We start from the raw sequence: 20,929 nt of genomic DNA, 5'->3' as shown, positions 1-20,929 counted from the left end.
TAAAGTCCCCTACTATTATTGTATTGTTGTTGATGTGTTTCTTTGATTTTGTTATTAATTGGTTTATATAGTTGGCTGCTCCCACATTGGGGGCATAGATATTTAAAATTGTTAAATCTTCTTGTTGGACAGACCCTTTGAGTCTGATATAGTGTCCTTCCTCATCTCTTAGTATAGTCTTTGGCTTAAAATCTAATTGATCTGATATAAGGATTGCCACTCCTGCTTTCTTCTGATGTCCATTAGCATGGTAAATTCTTTTCCACCCCCTCACTTTAAATCTGGAGGTGTCTTCGGGCTTAAAATGAGTTTCTTGGAGGGAACATATAGATGGGTTTTGTTTTTTTATCCATTCTGATACCCTGTGTCTTTTGACAGGGGCATTTATCCCATTAACATTCAGGGTAACTATTGAGAGATATGAATTTAGGGCCATTGTATTGCCTGTAAGGTGACTGTTACTGTATATGGTCTCTGTTCCTTTCTGATCTACCACTTGAAGGCAAGGCTCTCTCTTTGCTTAGAGGACCCCTCTCAATATTTCCTGTAGAGCTGGTTTGGTGTTTGCAAATTCTTACAGTTTTTGTTTGTCCTGGAAGCTTTTAATCTCTCCTTCTATTTTCAATGATAGCCTAGCTCTATATAGTATTCTGGGCTGCATGTTTTTCTCATTTAGTGCTCTGAAAATATCATGACAGCTCTTTCTGGCCTGCCAGGTCTCTGTGGATAAGTCAGCTGCCAATCTAATATTTTTACCATTGTATGTTACAGACCTCTTTTCCCGGGCTGCTTTCAGGATTTTCTCTTTGTCGGTGAGACTTGTAAATTTTACTATTAGGTGACGGGGTGTGGGCCTATTCTTATTGATTTTGAGGGGCGTTCTCTGAACCTCCTGAATTTTGATGCTCATTCCCTTTGCCATATTGGGGAAATTCTCCCCAATAATTCTCTCCAGTATACCTTCTGCTCCCCTCTCTCTTTCTTCTTCTTCTGGAATCCCAATTATTCTAATGTTGTTTCATCTTATGGTGTCACTTATCTCTCGAATTCTCCCCTCGTGGTCCAGTAGCTGTTTGTCCCTCTTTTGCTCAGCTTCTTTATTCTCTGTCATTTGGTCTTCTATATCACTAATTCTTTCTTCTGCCTCATTTATCCTAGCAGTGAGAGCCTCCATTTTTGATTGCACCTCACTAATAGCTTTTTTTTTTATTTCAACTTGGTTAGATTTTAGTTCTTTTATTTCTCCAGAAAGGGCTTTTATATCTCTCGAGAGGGTTTCTCTAATATCTTCCATGCCTTTTTCGAGCCCAGCTAGAACCTTGAGAATTGTCATTCTGAACTCTAGATCTGACATATTACCAATGTCTGTATTGATTAGGTCCCTAGCCTTCGGTACTGCTTCTTGTTCTTTTTTTTTTGTGTTGAATTTTTCCGTCTTGTCATTTTGTCCAGATAAGAGTATATGAAGGAGCAAGGAAAATACTAAAAGGGTGGCAACAAACCCAGGAAAATATGCTTTAACCAAATTAGAAGAGATCCCAAATCGTGAGGGGGGAGAAAGGGGATAAAAAGAGGTTCAAAAAGGAAGAAAGAAAAAAAAAGAAAAAAGAAAAAAGAATTAAAAAAAGAAAACAAATAAGAAAAATATAAAAAAGAAAAAATATATATATTAGATAAACTAGTTAAAAAACGTTAAAAAAGAAAAAGGTAAATGTTAAAAAAAAAATTTAACCAGAAGGCGAGAAAAAAAACAAAAAATGAAAAAGAAAAAAATTAAATTAACTGCAAGACTAAAAAAAATCACAGGGAGAAAGCCATGAGTTCCGTGCTTTGCTTTCTCCTCCTCTGGAATTCTGCTGCTCTCCTTGGTATTGAAACCGCACTCCTTGGTAGGTGAACTTGGTCTCGGCTGGATTTCTTGTTGATCTTCTGGGGGAGGGGCCTGGTGTAGTGATTCTCAAGTGTCTTTGCCCCAGGCGGAATTGCACCGCCCTTATCAGGGGCAGGGCTGAGTAATCCACTCGGGTTTGCTTTCAGGAGCTTTTGTTCCCTGAGCACTTTCCGTAGAGTTCCGGAGGACGGGAATACAAATGGCGGCCTCCTGGTCTCCGGCCCAGAGGAGCCGAGAGCCCAGGGCCCCACTCCTCAGTGCGCCCTCAGAGAACAGCGCCCAGTTACTCCCATCTGCCTGACCTCCGGCCGCGCTCCGAGCTCACCGAGCCTGCGACCGGTTCAAGGTAACACCGAGCTGTGAGCTTACTGTCGGCTCTGTCTCTGCAGCCGGCTTTCCCGTTCCAATACCCGCAAGCTCTGCGACACTCAGACACCCCCGATCCTTCTGTGACCCTGCGGGACCTGAGGCCACGCTGACCCCGCGTGGGCTTTGCCCCGGTTTAGCCTCTGGAGCGATGTCCCTCAGCGGAACAGACTTTTAAAAGTCCTGATTTTGTGCGCCGTTGCTCCGCCGCTTGCCGGGAGCAGGCCCCTCCCCCCGGGATCTATCTTCCCGTCGCTTTGGATTCACTTCTCCGCCGGTCCTACCTTTCTGAAAGTCGTTGTTTTTCTGTTTCCAGAATTGCTGTTCTTCTTCTCTTCGATCTGCCGATGGATTTTCAGGTGTTTGCAATCTTTAGATAAGCTATCTAGCTGATCTCCGGCTAGCTGAAGTAGTCTCAGCCTGCTACTTCTCCGCCATCTTGACTCCTCCCCCAGCCTGGAGGTTTTGATGGGAAAGCTGATTGGGTTTTCTTGTTCTCTTGGAGCCTTGCTTTTTGGTGAGCTACCCCCAACCCCCCCCCCCCACATACACATGCATGCCCCCCAGGTGTTCACACCTTGGCGGATGTGACTTGGCTTCCTTTTGCACTACGCTGACTTTTAAGCGGCAATCCTTCTCTTTAATAAAAGAAGATTACACAAGTTCCCAGGATTTTTTCACGAAGTAGAAGAAAATGGATGCACTGAGGTTCCTTTGGGAAAAGTAAACTTGGCACAGTACAGCAGACAGGGCCACACTGATCACCCAGGCAGAGATTGGGCCTTCTGGGGGGTCCTGTAACCTTCTTCTTCACATAGGATGACTTTTAGAGAACATTCCTGAAGAAGACTGGGATTGGGGCTTCTACCTGAGAACTGGGGCAGGTATGGGTACAACAGATCCAAAGGTAGCCCCAGACCAGATAGTTCATTTAAGATGAATGTGGGTTTGTGATTAAGGGCAGTAGAAAGAACCTCAGCTCAAGATCAGGTCATCAGCTTTCTTCTATGCCTGCATCTCACTGAGTGAACTTGGGCCCATTTTCTCATTTCTCTGTGCCCTTGTCCTCCAGAAAATGAGGAAGTTGAACCAGATTAGTAATTCTTAAACTGAGTTCTTTGTGCTCTTCAGTTTGTACAGGGAGCCTCAGGGGCTGCCTATGGGGCAAGCTGGAGATAAAAAGGCCCCAGGATCCCCATCACCACCACTTAGTCAACCAGAGCTGCTCCACTCTGATCCACTTTGTTTGCTGAGCATCTGTCTAAGATTGTAAAATAAACTTCTGTAGTTAACAGAGATGCTGAGTGGGGGCACCTCTCACTCCTTCACCCTTCTTATGGACTTATAAAGTACCCACCACATGTCAGGGACTGTGCTGGGCACTGGGACCACAGAGGAGGAGACCAAACAAGTCCCTGCTCTTATAGCCTTAGAGTCCACTGAAGAGAGACCAACAATCTGTGAACAACAAAATAAGATAAATACCAATGGTACTAAGTGCAAGTCAGAGAATTAAAACAGGGCAGTATGAGGGGCTCTGGAGTGGCTCAGTTGTTAAGATCCTACTCTTGATTTCAGTTCAGATCATGATCTCAGGGTCATAAGATTAAGCCCCACATCAGGCTTCATGCTGAGCATGAGATTATCTCTTGAGATTATCTCTCTCCCTCTTCCTCTGTCCCTCCCACTCATGCTCTAAATAAATAAATACTTAAAATCTTAAAAAAGAAAAAAGGACAAGAGAGTGATCAGATAGACAGGGAGGAGGTAACATTTAGGCAGAAATCTGAAATGGTCCTTAAGTATGTGAAGTACAGGAAGATGGCCTTATAACTGGGCACAGGGATAAGGGAGAGCCATACAACAGAGGTGGGAGAGGTGTCTAAGATATGGAGGGCTCTGAGTCCCTCTAAAATCTCATGGCTTTTACAATTAGCAATTATAGTCAACCTCATACCCACCAACATCACTGACTTCATAACACTTTAGACCTGAGAAGCATCCTCCAAGAGCAAAACCCCACCACCCAGCCACTGGTGTCCCAGCCCCTTGGAGAGGCCAGTTCTGGGTAAATAAAGGGTCATTATCATCCATGTCAAGATGGTCCCCTGGGGCCATGGAAACCACAAAATTTACCTGTGAAGAGGTCTGAGTTGGCATGGGCTTTGGCCCACACAGACCAGCTTCTGTCACCCAGTGGACCACCTCAAGCAAGTCACTGTTCCCACCACACACATAAAGATTCCATCTCTCTCAGAGCTCCTGAGAAAAGTAAATGAAATCTGGCCCATGTTAGGGCCATAGAGCACTAACTGGTTTATGTTGATTATGTTTAGAATTGCTACCCGTGGGCTAATCTCATAGCCTTTAAGCTAAGTCCTAAGGACATGAGCCAGGATTTTCCCTCCTCTGCCCTTTGTATGCTACCAGAAAAACTGTGAGTGCTCAATAAATGATCAGCAAATTAAAACATGAATTAAGAATAATGCTGAGCATGTGTGTGCAGGCATTGCTCTGAGGATGCCTGAAATTCCTTTAGCTCTCCCACAATCTCAGGTGGTATGTACTCCTGCCACCTCAGTTTTAAAGATGAGAGACAGAAAAAGACTAAGTTATTTGTAGGTTTCCAAGAAGGGTACCAGAGCCTGACAGACTGGCTCTTCTCAGCTGTCATCTGGAAGGACAGGAGAGCTGAACAAAGAACACATCCTGTCTGTCTTCCTCTGATGCTCTCAGAGAGGCCACATTTCCCAGGGGACTGTGGTGGGGGATGTACTGGGTCTGGTCCAAGGCATCTTCAGAGGGCCAGGTTACAGCAATGTAGGTCACATGCTCCAGCCTGGACAGGCCAAGGATCCAGCACATTCTCTGGCCCCAGGCTTTCCCTGTCACTGCTCCAGCATGCTGCACCCTGGGCTCTGGATGGCCCTGGCCCCTCTGCTAGGCACCCTCAGTGCAGGTGAGTCAATAGCAAGATCGGTGAAATAATGCCCATGACATCTGGACTCATGCTATGTGTTGGGACCTGGGCTCCTACCTATATTCTCTGTTAGACCTCTTGTCAACTCTGTATATATACGACTAACACTAACTTTTTGGATGAGGATACTGGGGTTCAGGGAGAGTAAACCACTTGGCCAAGGGCACACTGTAGGTAAGTGTCAGGCCCAAGTATGAACCCAGCCCATGGCCTTCATCATCGCTGGTTCAGTGTCTTAAAGGAAGGGTGGAAGGCATACACCACTGGCCTTCCTTCTCTGGGTTTCTCCAGCCTACACTCATGTGTGTGTGTGTGTGCATGTGTGTGTGTATCCCCTCCCTCCATCTCCATGCTTTCAATCTCTCCCTTACCCAAGTAAGGTTGCCTTCTACACACAGCCTTTCCCTCCCTAGGTTCTCAGGGATCACCCCTCTCTGGTCCCCTCATCCTATTCTGTCCCTTCTCTTGAACCCTGGAATTACATGCAGCCTGAGTAGTTTTATAAACTTGGTATTAATTTTTCCTTGTGAGATGTCTGCCTCTCTGGCCTCATGTGAAGCAAAGTACTTGTAGTTGGCAATATATATGCAATATTTATATACATATTATACAATCTTATAACATATACAAATATATATAGATATTTAATATATAAATCATATATCAAATATATATGTCATATATATTAAATGTATACATAATATTTTCATTTATTGTTCACAATTCTCTGAGGTAGGTTTCATGTCTCAGTATAACATGATAAAATCGAGGTGGACAGAAGTTGCTAACAAGTAGTGGGTGGAAGAGCTGGGGTCAGAGCCAGGTCTGTCTGTCCCCAAAGCCTGTGGCTTCCCTTCAAGAATGTGGAGCTTCCTAAGGTTTCCCACAAGAATTTGCTGAACAATCCTGAGGCAAAGCTCAGGCAGCTCTTCCTTGCTCTTCAGGGCAGCAGTTTTCAGGTGTGGGGTGTGGCCATAAGAGCACAAAGAAGGTCCACACATCAGGGCTCATGAACTGCAAGGGAGGTCCAGACAGGAGCCTTGTCATATCATCCCCTGACTCATGCCACTCGTTCCACTAAGACCTCAGGGTGGCTCTGGCCAGTCATGTAACCTGAGTTCCCATCTTTCCACATGTAAAATGAGAGGTTGACCAGATGAAATGTCAGCTCTATTATTCTATGATGCTGGTTGCAGGGCACACAAGCACCTGAAATTCTAGAAGGTGAGGGTAACAACAAAGCCATGAGTCTTCCTCACAGTGTCAGGTTTCTGGGGCCTTAGTTGGGAGGCTCTACGCCAATCTGTGGTCCAGTTACATCTGTGCTTTCCTCTTCCCATGTCTTAGGCTGGCCGTTTCTAAAAGAACGATCATCCTCAGCACCAGTCATTGTGCCCCATGTCCTCAGTGAAGACCCATTTTTTATGACAGTTTATCAATTATTGCAGGCTTTTGCTGAAGTAACATCATCACAGCAGAAGGTCCAGAGCAGAGGGGTTCTCTAGAGACAAAAAGGGAGCAGTTTCCTCACACTAAGCCTGCTGCTCCTCTCCTTCGCTCTTCACAGGGGCAGCTGCCCTCTGTCTCCATGGTGGGGTCCAGTGGCACCTCTTGTGCCTCATCGCCTGCCTGCCAGGCCAGCACTCCATGGCTGGGAGCTGCCTGCAGTGTCCCAAGGGCTTTCAGTAAGGAGTAGACAACTTTGTGCCCTAGGAAAAGATGAGGGAAAGGGCAGGAAGGGCAATGCAACAGGGCAAAGGGTTCGGGGAGGTGGGGGCTTCCTGCTCTCTGGAAGAAAGGGGTCTTGTACAGGTCTTTTCCATGGTGGCCCTGGGTGTGATGAGCTCCCAGGGCATTAGCCCAGGAGCCTGGGTGGTTGACCCCCCAGAGCCTGCCCAGGACACTATCCCTGGACTTTTGACCTCAATCTCAGCCCAACTGAAGTGTGGATGCCAGATCTGGGCTCTAGATAGTCAATGCTTCTCACCTGTCCTGTGACCTGGCAAGTCCTCGCCTGGGAATTAGAGCTGGCCATCACATCATATGCTCTTCCCATTCTCACTATTATCAGCTCCTCCTTAACTCAGATGGTAACATACCTGAATGGATCTGGATCCCAGGCCTGCATGGCCTCTCCTCAGTTACTCAGTTTCCTTTGACTTTTGCAGCTTCCTCAGTGGCATGACAACTCAGTAGCCATGCCCCACTGGAATCTGGGTTGCACCCCCAGGAGTCAAGGAAGCAAGGACTGCCAGGTGATCCTGGGGAAAGAGCATCCCCTTTTTAACGGTTTCTGCAGGAGGGGCCATAGCAGTTATCAAGAAGTTCCCAGAAGAAGTTAAATTTCTCAGGGTCTGGAGCAAGTATGCAAAAAGTAAACTGGTGATGCTCCCCATGGGGAAGCAACCAACACTCCCTGCTGACTTCTTTTTTAAATTATTTTTAAATTTTTTTTAATTTTTTTAAAAGATTTTATTTATTTATTTGGCAGAGAGATCACAAGTAGGCAGAGAGGCAGGCAGAGAGAGAGAGGAGGAAGCAGGCTCCCTGCCGAGCAGAGAGCCCGATGCAGGACCCTGGGATCATGACCTGAGCCGAAGGCAGCGGCTTAACCCACTGAGCCACCCAGGCACCCTTTTTTTTTTTTTATTAAAGATTTTTATTTATTCAATTGACAGACAGAGATCACAAGTAGGCAGGCAGAGGGGGGGGGGAGCAGGCTCCCTGCTGAGCAGAGAGCCCAATGCGGAGCTCAATCCCAGGACCCTGGGATCATGACCTGAGCTGAAGGCAGAGGCTTTAACGCACTGAGCCACCCAGGCGCCCCTCCCTGCTGACTTCTGACCCAGTGCCCGGAAACTTGACCAACCAGTTCAATGCAAAAACAAGGAGAACCTACCCTTTCTGTGGAGATCAAATGAGGTGATATCTGTGAAATGTGGGGAGGTTCAGAGTTACTATTCCCATGTGATATGCAGTTAAGATAGAAACTATGGTGCTGTGGTGCAAATGCCCACAGCCCCCACCTCATGACCCAGTCATTCACTTAGTAGGTGTCACCAGGCACCTACCGTGTGCAGCACTGAGTAGAGGATAAGGAACAGGTGGACCTCTGTCCCCTCAGAGCTTGCCATTCTTCAGAGCTGCGCCCCAGCAACAGCTACAGCTCAATGTTAGTGCTGGAGCTGCATCCACCAAATGTCAGACAAGAAGTGGGTGAAAATCTCCCCCTTAACCATGAAGCTCTATGGATCACAAGAATTAATTCCACCTCACCATGACAAATGGAGGCAGTGTTGGTGGTGATTTTCCTCACAGAGGAATTTGGAGGGGAAGAAAGGTGAGGAGATCTGCAAAGACACTTGGCAAAGTAGGCACCTGAGCCAAGATTCCCAATTCTCAGCAGCCTCCAGGTAGAGATGTTAGGAAGGACCTATCTTCCCTCTCACCTTGTGTTTCCCTGTTGTCTCTCAGTGTTACCTGTTCAGGCAGGAGGAAAGAAGTATGCAGAGTGTTAAGGCACATAAGCATCAGAAGATGGTTCAAGTACCAGCTCTCTTCCTTGTAAGTCTTCCCTGTATGATCTCTTCCTTCCTTATCTTGGCAAAGTTTTACAGTTCTTAATGTACAGGAGCTGCACATTTGTTAAACTTACTCCAAGTGATTCATGTTTTTGGATGCTATTATAAATGAAACTGTATTCTTTATTTCTATTTCCAAGTTGTTTTTTTTACTTTGCTTTTTATCATTTTTTAAAATTTTTTTTATTTTTAATTTAAATTTTACTTTGTTAATGTACAGTACATTATTTGTTTCTGCAGTCAAATTGAATGATTCATCACTTACATACAACACCCAGTGTTCATCACAAGCACCCTCTTTAATACCCATCACCCATCTAGCCCATCCCCCACCCCCTCTTTCCATCAACTTTCAGTTTGTTCTCTATCATTGAGTCACTTATGGCTTGTTTACCTCTCCCCCCCCCATTTCTCACATATGAGTGAGATGGCATTTGTCCTTCTCTGACTGACTCATTTCACTTAGCTACATCCATGTCATTGCAAATGGCAAGATTTCAAGTAATATTCGTGTGTGTGTGTGTGTGTGTGTGTGTGTGTACATATATATACATACCACATCTTCTTTATCCATTCATCAGTCAATGGATATCTGGGCTCTCTCCATAGTTTGGCTATTGTTGATAATGCTGCTATAAACATCAAGGTTCATGGACCCATTGAATCTGCATTTTTGTATCCTTTGGCTAAATACATAGTACTAGAATTGCTGGGTCATAAAGGTAGTTCTATTTTTAACTTTTTGAGGAAACTCCATACTGTTTTCCAGAGTGCCTGCACCAGTTTGCATTCCCATCAACAGTGCAAGAGGGTTCTCCTTTCTCCATATCCTCACCAACACCTGTTGTTTCCAGAGTTGTTAATTTTAGCCATTCTGACCGGTGTGAAGTAGTATCTCATCATAGTGAAATACACATAACAAAACTTAACATCTTAACCATTTTAAGTATACAACTCAGTGGTATTAAATACATTCATAATGTTGTCCATCTATCACCATCATCCATCTGCCAGCTCTTTTCATTTTGTAAAACTGAAGCTCTATACTCATAAAACAATAATCTTTATTCTCCTGTACCCCTAGCCCTTGGCAACCACCATTCTACTTTCTGCCTCTATGATTTTAATTATTGTAAGTATCAGGTAAGTAGAATCATACACTATTTGGGTATTTTTGTGACTGGTTTATTTCACTTAACATAATATTCTCAAAGTTCATCCATGGTATACCATATGTCACAATCTCCTTCTTTTTAAAGGCCGTATAATATTTTATTGTGCATATAAACCACATTTTGACTTTTCATTCATCTGTTGATGAACATTTGAGTTGCTGCCACATTTTATCTACTGTGAATAATGCTATGAACATGAGTATACCAATACATCTTTGACCCTGACTTTTTATACTGACTTTGCATCCCTCAATCTTACCTGCTTCATTTATTTGTGAGAGTAACTTTTGTGTTACTATATTTTGTGTGTAGATTTCATAGTATTTTCTTTTTATGCAATATGTCATCTGTGAAAAAAGACTTTTTAACTTCTATTTTTTCAGTCCATGTGCCTTTTTATTACTTTTTCTTGCCTTGTTAGGCTGTCTATGGATTCTAGTGCTAGCTTTCAATAGAATTGGACATCCTTGCTTTATTTAATTTTATTTTTTTTAAAGATTTTATTTATTTATTTGTCAGAGAGAGTGAGCACAGGCAGACAGAGTGGCAGGCAGAGGCAGAGGGGGAAGCAGGCTCACCAGTGAGCAAGGAGCCCAATGTGGGACTCGATCCCAGGACGCTGGGATCATGACCCGAGCCGGAGGCAGCTGCTTAACCAACTGAGCCACCCAGGTGGACATCCTTGCTTTATTTTAGATCTTAAGGGAAGTTTTCAGACTTTTACCGTTACATATGATATTAGCTCTATTTTTTTCTCTAATTTTTTTATAAATGCTTTTATTTGGGTTGAGGAAATTCTCTTCTATTTCTAGCTTGCTGAGAGTTGTTATCATAGATGGGTATATAATTTTCTCCTTTTTCTGCATTGAGGTGAGCATATTGTTTTCTTCTTTGTTCTGATAAAATGATAAGTAGCACTGTTTTTTGTATGTTAAACCAATCTTGCATTCTTTTTCTTTAATTTTTTATTTTTTATAAACATATATTTTTATCCCCAGGGGTACAGGTCTGTGAATCACCAGGTTTACACACTTCACAGCACTCACCAAAGCACATACCCTCCCCAATGTCCATAATCCCACCCCCTTCTCCCAAACCCCCTCCCCCCAGCAACCCTCAGTTTGTTTTGTGAGATGCAAAAATACTCAACAAAATACTAGCCAATAGGATTCAACAGTACATTAAAAGGATTATTCACCACGACCAAGTGGGATTTATTCCAGGGCTGCAAGGTTGGTTCAACATCTTCAAATCAGTCAATGTGATACAACACATCAATAAAAGAAAGAACAAGAACCATATGATACTCTCAATAGATGCTGAAAAAGCATTTGTCAAAGTACAGCATCCCTTCCTGATCAAAACTCTTCAAACTGTAGGGATAGAGGGCACATACCTCAATATCATCAAAACCATCTATGAAAAACCCACTGCAAATATCATTCTCAATGGAGAAAAACTGAAAGCTTTTCCACTAAGGTCAGGAACACGGCAGGGATGTCCATTATCACCACTGCTATTCAACATAGTACTAGAGGTCCTAGCCTCAGCAATCAGACAACAAAAGGAAATTAAAGGCATCCAAGTCGGCAAAGAAGAAGTCAAATTATCACTCTTCGCAGATGATATGATACTATATGTGGAAAACCCAAAAGCCTCCACTCCAAAACTGATAGAACTTATACAGGAATTCAGTAAAGTGTCAGGATATAAAATCAATGCACAGAAATCAGTTGCATTTCTCTACACCAACAGCAAGACAGAAGAAAGAGAAATTAAGGAGTCAATCCCATTTACAATTGCACCCAAAACCATAAGATACCTAGGAATAAACCTAACCAAAGAGGCACAGAATCTATACTCAGAAAACTATAAAGTACTCATGAAAGAAATTGAGGAGGATACAAAGAAATGGAAAAATGTTCCATGCTCCTGGATTGGAAGAACAAATATTGTGAAAATGTCTATGCTACCTAAAGCAATCTACACATTTAATGCAATTCCTATCAAAGTACCATCCATCTTTTTCAAAGAAATGGAACAAATAATTCTAAAATTTATATGGAACCAGAAAAGACCTCAAATAGCCAAAGGGATATTGAAAAAGAAAGCCAACGTTGGTGGCATCACAATTCCGGACTTCAAGCTCTATTACAAAGCTGTCATCATCAAGACAGCATGGTACTGGCACAAAAACAGACACATAGATCAATGGAACAGAATAGAGAGCCCAGAAATAGACCCTCAACTCTATGGTCAACTAATCTTCGACAAAGCAGGAAAGAATGTCCAATGTTAAAAAGACAGCCTCTTCAATAAATGGTGCCAGGAAAATTGGACAGCCACATGCAGAAAAATGAAATTGGACCATTTCCTTACACCACACACAAAAATAGACCCAATCTTGCATTCTTGTGATAAACTCCACGTGGTTGTGATATTTTATCCTTTCTACATATCATTGAATTTGATTTGCTAGTATTTTTGTAACAATTTTTACATCTATGTTCATGAAAGATATTAGTCTATAGTTTTCTGATTTTTTCATCTGTTTTTTAAAATTTATTTATTTATTTTTAATAAACATATAATGTATTTTTATCCCCAGGGGTACAGGTCTGTGGATCGCCAGGTTTACACATTTCACAGCACTCATAATAGCACATAACCTCCCCAATGTCCATATCCCCCCCACCCTCTCCTGGCCCCCCTCCCCCCAGCAACCCTCAGTTTGTTTTTTGAGATTGAGTCTTTTATGGTTTATCTCCCTCTCAATCCCATCTTCTTTCATTTTTTCTTTTCCTACTCCCCAACCTCCCCCACATTGCATCTCCACTTCCTCATATCAGGGAGATCATATGATAGTTGTCTTTCTCTGACTGATTTATTTCGCTAAGCATAATACCCTCTAGTTCCATCCACGTCGTCGCGAATGGCAAGATTTCATTTCTTTTGATGGCTGCATAGTATTCTATTGTGTATATATACCACCTCTTCTTTATCCATTCATCTGTTGATGGACATCTAGGTTCTTTCCATAGTTTGGCTATTGTGGACATTGCTGCTATAAACATTCGGGTGCACCTGCCCCTTCAGAGCATCACGTTTGTATCTTTAGGATATATACCCAGTAGTGCAATCACTGGGTCATAGGGTAGCTCTATTTTCAGTTTTTTTAGGAACCTCCACACTGTTTTCCAGAGTGGCTGCACCAGCTTGCATTCGCACCAACAGTGTAGGAGGGTTCCCCTCTCTCCACATCCTTGCCAGCATCTGTCATTTCTTGACTTGTTAATTCTAGCCATTCTGATGGGTGTGAGGTGGTCTCTCATTGTGGTTTTGATTTGTACTTCTCTGATACCGAGTGATGTGGAGCATTTTTTCATGTGTCTGTTAGCCATCTGGATGTCTTCTTTGCAGAAATGTCTGTTCATGTCCTCTGCCCCTTTCTTGATTGGATTATTCATTTTTTAGGTGTTGAGTTTGCTAAGCTCTTTATAGATTTTGGATACTAGCCCTTTATCTGATATGGTCATTTGCAAATATCTTCTCCCATTCTGTCAGATGTCTTTTGGTTTTGTTAATTGTTTCCTTTGCTGTGCAAAAGCTTTTGATCTTGATGAAATCCCAATAGTTCATTTTTGCCCTTGCTTCTGTTGTCTTTGACAATGTTCCTAGGAAGAAGTTGCTGTGGTTGATGTCAAAGAGGTTGCTGCCTGTGTTCTCCTCAAGGATTTTGATGGATTCCTTTCTCAAATTGAGGTCCTTTATCCATTTTGAGTCTATTTTCATGTGTGGTGTAAGAAAATGGTCCAATTTCATTTTTCTGCATGTGGCTGTCCAATTTTCCCAGCACCATTTATTGAAGAGGCTGTCTTTTTTTCCATTGGACATTCTTTCCTGCTTTGTCGAAGATTAGTTGACCATAGAGTTGAGGGTCTATTTCTGGGCTCTCTATTCTGTTCCATTGATCTATGTGTCTGTTTTTGTGCCAGTACCATGCTGTCTTGATGATGACAGCTTTGTAATAGAGCTTGAAGTCCGGAATTGTGATGCCACCAACTTTGGCTTTCTTTTTCAATATTCCTTTGGCTATTTGAGGTCTTTTCTGGCTCCATATAAATTTTAGGATGGTTTCGTCTATTTCTTTGAAAATAATGGATGGGATTTTGATAGGGATTGCATTAAATGTGTAGATTGCTTTAGGTAGCATAGACATTTTCACAATATTTGTTCTTCCAATCCAGGAGCATGGAACATTTTTCCATTTCTTTGTATCCTCCTCAATTTCTTTCATGAGTACTTTATAGTTTTCTGAGTATAGATTCTTTACTTCTTTGGTTAGGTTTATTCCTAGGTATCTTATGGTTTTGGGTGCAATTGTAAATGGGACTGACTCCTTAATTTCTCTTTCTTCTGTCTTGTTGTTGGTGAGGAGAAATGCAACTGATTTCTGTGCATTGACTTTATATCCTGACACTGTGCTGAATTCCTGTACAAGTTCTATCAGTTTTGGAGTGGAGGCTTTTGGGTTTTCCACATATAGTATCATATCATCTGCAAAGAGTGATAGTTTGATTTCTTCTTTGCCGATTTGGATGCCTTTAATTTCCTTTTGTTGTCTGATTGCTGAGGCTAGGACTTCTAGTACTATGTTGAATAGCAGTGGTGATAACGGACATCCATGCCGTGTTCCTGACCTTAGTGGAAAAGCTTTCAGTTTTTCTCCATTGAGAATGATATTTGCAGTGGGTTTTTCATAGATGGCTTTGATGATATTGAGGTATGTGCCCTCTATCCCTACATTTTGAAGAGTTTTAATCAGGAAGGGACGCTGCACTTTGTCAAATGATTTTTCAGCATCTATTGAGAGTATCATATGGTTCTTATTCTTTCTTTTATTAATGTATTGTATCACATTGTTTGATTTGAAGATGTTGAATCAACCTTGAAGCCCTGGAATAAATCCCTCTTGGTCGTGGTGAATAATCCTTTTAATGTACTGTTGGATCCTATTGGCCAGTATTTTGGTGTTCATCAAGGATATTGGTCTGTAGTTCTCTTTTTTGATGGGATCCTTGTCTGGTTTTGGGATCAAGGTGATGCTGGCCTCATAAAATGAGTCTGGCAGTTTTCTTTCCATTTCTATTTTTTGGAACAGTTTCAGGAAAATAGGAATTAATTCTTCTTTAAGTGTTTGGTAGAATTCCCCTGGGAAGCTGTCTGGCCCTGGACTTTTGTTTGTTTGGAGATTTTTGATGACTGTTTCAATCTCCTTACTGGTTACGGGTCTGTTCGGGTTTTCTATTTCCTCCTGGTTCAGTTGTGGTAGTTTATATGTTTCTAGGAATGCATCCATTTCTTCCAGATTGTCAAATTTATTGCCGTAGAGTTGCTCATAGTATGTTCTTATAATAGTTTGTATTTCCTTGGTGTTAGTTGTGATCTCTCCTCTTTCATTCATTATTTTATTTATTTGCGTCCTTTCTCTTTTCTTTTTGATAAGTCGGGCCAGGGGTTTGTCAATCTTATTAATTCTTTCAAAGAACCAGCTCCTAGTTTCATTGATTTGTTCTATTGTTTAATTTCTATTTCATTGATCTCTGCTCTGATCTTTATAATTTCTTTTCTCCTGCTGGGTTTAGGGTTTCTTTCTTGTTCTTTCTCCAGCTCCTTTAGGTGTAGGGTTAGGTTGTGTATTTGAGACCTTTCTTGTTTCTTGAGAAAGGCTTGTACCGCTATATATTTTCCTCTTAGGACTGCCTTTGTTGTGTCCCACAGAATTGGAACCATTGTGTTTTCATTATCATTTGTTTCCATGAATTTTTCCAATTCTTATTTAATTTCCTGGTTGACCCATTCATTTTTTAGAAGGATGCTGTTTAGTCTCCATGTATTTGGGTTCTTTCCAAATTTCCTCTTGTGGTTGAGTTCTAGCTTCAGAGCATTGTGGTCTGAAAATATGCAGGGAATGATCCCAATTTTTTGATACCGGTTGAGACCTGATTTATGACCAGGATGTGATCTATTCTGGACAATGTTCCATGTGTACTAGAGAAAAATGTATATTCTGTTGCTTTGGGATGGAATGTTCTGAATATAACTTTGATGTCCATCTGGTCCAGTGTGTCATTTAAGGCCTTTATTTCCTTGTTGATCTTTTGCTTAGATGATCTGTGAGGGGAGTATTACAGTCCCCTACTATTATTGTATTCTTTTATTATTGTCTATGTATTTATTTGATTTTGTTATTAATTGGTTTATATAGTTGGCTGCTCTCATGTTATGGGCATAGATATTTGAAATTGTTAGGTCTTCTTGTTGGACAGACCCTTTGAGTATGATATAGTGTCCTTCCTCATCTCTTAGTATAGTCTTTGGCTTAAAATCTAATTGATCTGATATAGGGATTGTCACCCCAGCTTTCTTCTGATGTCCATTAGCATGGTACATTGTTTTCCACCCCCTCACTTTAAATCTAGAGGAGTCTTCAGGTCTAAAATGAGTTTCTTGTAGGCAGCATATCGATGGGTTTTGTTTTTTTATCCATTCTGATACTCTGTGTCTTTTGATTGGGGCATTTAGCCCATTAACATTCAGGGTAACCATTGAGAGATATGAATTTAGTGCTATTGTATTGCTTGTAAGGTGACTGTTACTGTATATTGTCTCTGTTTCTTTCTTATCTACTACTTTTAGGGTCTCTCTTTGCTTAGAAGACCCCTTTCAATATTTCCTATAGAGCTGGTTTGGTGTTTGCAAATTCTTTCAGTTTTTGTTTGTCCTGGAAGCTTTTAATATCTCCTTCTATTTTCAATGATAGCCTAGCTGGATATAGTATTCTTGGCTGCATGTTTTTCTCATTTAGTGCTCTGAATATATCATGCCAGCTCTTTCTGGCCTGCCAGGTCTCTGTGGATAGGTCTGCTGCCAATCTAATTTTTTTACCCTTGTATGTTACAGACTTCTTTTCCTGGGCTGCTTTCAGGATTTTCTCTTTGTCACTAAGACTTGTAAATTTTACTACCAAGTGACGAGGAGTGAACCTATTTTTATTGATTTTGAGGAGTGTTCTTACCATCTCCTGGATTTTGATGTTTGTTTCCCTTTGCCATATTAGGGAAATTCTCTATAATAATTCTCTCCAATATACCTTCTGCTCCTTTCTTCTTCTTCTGGAATCCCAATTATTCTAATGTTGTGTCGTCTTATGGTGTAACTTATCTCTCGATTTCTCTCCTCGTGGTCCAGTATTTGTTGGTCTCTCTTTTGCTCAGCCTCTTTATTCTCTGTCACTTGGTCTTCTATGTCACTAATTCTTTCTTCTGCCTCATTTATCAGAGGAGTAAGAGCTTCCATTTTTTATTGTACCTCATTAATAGCTTTTTTTATTTCAACTTGGTTAGATTTTAGTTCTTTTATTTCTCCAGAAAGGGCTTTTATCTCTCCGGAGAGGGTTTCTCTTATATCTTCTCTGACTTTTTCCAGCCCAGCTAGAACCTTGCGAATTGTCATTCTAAACTCTAGATCTGACATATTACCAATGTCTGTATTGATTAGGTCCCTGGCCTTTGGTACTGCCTTTTTTTTTTTTTTTTTTTTTTTTTGTGGTGAGTTTTTCCACCTTGTCATTTTGTCCAGATAAGATTTGCTTTCTCCTCCTCTGGAATGCGCTGTTTTCCTTGGTGAGTGAAGTTGGTCTTGGCTGGGTTTCTTGTTGATCTTCTGGGGGAGGGGCCTGTTGTAGTGATTCTCAAGTGTCTTGACCCAGGCAGAATTGCACCGCCCTTACCAGGGGCCAGGCTGCTTAATCCACTCAGGTTTGCTTTGGGAGCTTTTGTTCCCTAAGTGCTTTCTCTAGAGTTCCGGAGGATGGGAATGAAGATGGCAGCCTCCCAATCTCCCGCCTGGAGGAGCTGAGAGCTCAGGGTCCCACTCCTCAGTGCACCCTCAGAGAAAAGCGCCAACCGCCCCCATCTACCTGGCCTCTGGTCATGCTTGGAGCAAAGCGCTCAATCCCTCGCACTTGGAGAAAAGCACCCGGTTTCTTCCGTCTCCGTGGCCTCCAGTTGCAGTCCAAGCTCACCCAGCCTGCGACCAGTTCAAGGTAACACTGAGCTGAGAGCTCACTCCTTGGCTTTGTCGCTGTAGCTGGCTTCCCCGCTCTAATACCTGTGTGCTCTGTGACACTCAGACATCCCTGGCCCTTCTGTGACCCCACGGGACCTGAGGTTATGCTGACCCCACGTGGGCTCCCCCCGGTTTAGCCTCTGGAGCGATGTCCCTCCATGGAGCAGACTTTTAAAAGTCCTGATTTTGTGCTCTGTTGCTCTGTGGCTTGCTGGGAGCCCCCCCCCCCAAGGTCTATCTTCCGTCACTTTGGATTCACTTCTCCTTGTGTCCTACCTTTAAGAAAGTGATCTATTTTCTGTTTCTAGAGTTGTTGCTCTTCTTCTCTTCAATTTCCTGTTGGATTTGTAGGTGTTTGCAATGGTTAGATAAACTATCTAGCTGATCTCCTGCTACCTGATGTAGTCTCAGCCTGCTACTTCTCTGCCATCTTGACTCCTCCCCTTTTATATGGTTTTGATATCAAAGTAATACTGGTCCCACAAAATTAATTAGAAAGTAGTCCCATGCCTCAATTTTATGAAAGACTTTATGTAGATTTGGTGTGAGTTATTTCATAAGAGTTATACAGAAGCCAGTAAAGCCTAGAGTTTTCTTGGTGGGAAGTCTTTAATTACAAATTCAAAAATTTAATAAATTTAAGGCTATTCAGAATTTTTGTTTCTTCTTGTGACGATTTGGTAATTTAAGTCTTCCAAGGAATTTATCTGTTTAAGTTGAAAAACTTATTGTCATAAAGTTTCTCTTATTATTCTTTTGGCATATCATCTGTGGTGATTCTCTTTCATTCCTGATATCGGTACTTTGTGTTCTTTCTTTTTTTCTGGATTGGTCTAGTTAGAGCTTTATCAATTTTATTTACCTTTCCAAATAACTAGCTTTTGTTTTTATTGATTTTCTTTATTTTTATATTTCACTGATTACTGCTATTACCATATCCTTCCTTTTACTTGCTTCCTAAGATGAAAACAGGTCATTGATTTTACACCTTTCTTGTTTTGTAATATAAGCATTTAGTATATAGGCATTCAAAACTAAAAATCTAAATCTATGCATTGCTTTAGCTATAGCTCACAAATTTTATGATGTGGGGTTTTTATTACCATTAAAGTTAAAAAGTTTTCTAATTCCCTTCTGATATTTTTTCAATAGTGGATTATTTAGAAGTGTGCTGTTTAATTTCCAAATATTTGGGACTTTTTAGATGTCTTACTGATTTCTATTTTAACTCCATTGTGGTCAAATAATATGTTTTCTAATATTTCAACCTTTTGAAAGCTATTGGAACTTTTTATAGTCATTTGTGTGACTCTGCAACATTTATTTAAATTTTCCTTAAACCTCTATTTTCTGATTTCTAAAATGGAGTTGATAATAATAATTATGACTAAATATACCTACTAGGTAAAGTCATATGTAAAAAGTTCAAATGGTACCTGCTATAGTCAGGGCCAAATTGTTCCTCACATGAAAGCTGGGAACTCTGTGACTAAAAGAGTGGATAATAGGCCATTAGGTGCCTCATCTCAGAGACAAGAGCTCTCTCGGCATGCTCTGCTGCTCATTGGTAAGGAACCTTCTCTGGCTAGGCAGCTTCTGAGTGTTCCATAAGCCCCATTACTGCCCATAGTCTTATAAGTCGGAGCAGGAAAGACAGAGAGAAACAGGCTGGGAAGGAGCCTGGGTAGAGCCATACTTCATTCCGGAACACATAAATGTCAGGTGGAAAGAGATAGAGAGGTCCTCTTGCCCAGCTACCCACCCTCCCCACTGCTGTGAATCCTGCAATCCTTCCGTCTTATGGAAAGGACTCTCGGGTTTGAAGTAAGTACTCTCTCAAGAGAGGATGCTCAGGGAATCCTATCCCACGCAGGTGTGCACAGATGATGCCATCACTGTGCAAAGATGGTTTGAAGTGACAGAAAACACGAGAGATATAGGGGCCCTGAATAAAAGAAGGTAATGTGAAATAAGGGAAATCAGAGAATGCCAAGGTCCTAACAACCAGGCCTCCTCAGGGTGGGGTCGCCAGAACAGAGGAAACCAGGAGTTGACTCCAAGGTGCCCTCTACTCCCATAAGCAGCATGCACAAGACCACAAGACATGTGGGGTTCTGAGGACCAGGAAAGGAGCATATTAAAGCATTCATCATTTTTATATTTTTGTTAATTTTAAGACTATGTAAAAAAATGTTTTTTTCAGCAGTAAAGAGTTCCTTCCTTAATTTTGTTTGAGTGGAAAATGAAGTCTGCATTGCCAGAATACTGGCCAAAGGGCAGCAGTGGAAGAGGAATGGAGGGAGAACCCCCACACCAGAAGGCAGTGAGGGAGCAGAGCTGACACTATGGTTGATGACATCTGCATGAGCAGGAGTGGCTTGTCTCCATCCCTTCTCTTCTGCAAGGATATTGTCCCCACCTCAAAGTCACCCATCCTCTCCCATCCACGATCTTTGATTTATATTGTGGGACAGAATCAGAGCTGTGGGGAAGCCCACAGTATGCACAGGAGACTTAAGCAACAGAGCTCCTCCCAGGGAGCAGAGATGGCTTTGCCCTTTAGCCTTAATCTCCTCTGAGCTTCTCTGAGCTGACCCAGGTGGCTTGGGTCACATAGTGTGAGGTCACAGTGCAAACTCACATTTGTCTCATTACTCTGTACCACCCCAAAATGCCCTGGAGTCTACATGGATCCATGCTAGACAGGTTTTGAGCAGTGAAACACCCTGGGGAAGTACTTGGCAGGACTAGAGGCAGTCAAGAACCTTGGTGAAGTGTCTGACTGCCTTGGAAGGGGACCAAAGGT

At 42.0% G+C, this 20,929-nt stretch overlaps 1 protein-coding gene across 1 annotated transcript in view; it reads left to right on the top strand.

The window, feature by feature from the left end:
- Positions 1 to 1,960: 1,960 nt before the first annotated feature.
- LOC131814124 (SCO-spondin-like) overlaps positions 1,961 to 20,929 on the top strand; it is a 105,724-nt gene continuing 86,755 nt past the window's right edge. Inside the window, exon 1 of the mRNA XM_059144822.1 lies at positions 1,961 to 2,237. The gene's annotated coding sequence lies outside the window, so the exon portion shown is untranslated. The remainder of the gene's footprint in view (positions 2,238 to 20,929) is intronic.

Source organism: Mustela lutreola, chromosome 13 (assembly GCF_030435805.1).
Source record: "Mustela lutreola isolate mMusLut2 chromosome 13, mMusLut2.pri, whole genome shotgun sequence".
NCBI lineage: Eukaryota > Metazoa > Chordata > Mammalia > Carnivora > Mustelidae > Mustela > Mustela lutreola.
The sequence above is the reverse complement of the archived record's forward strand: the minus strand, read 5'-3'. Positions and strand labels throughout refer to the sequence as shown.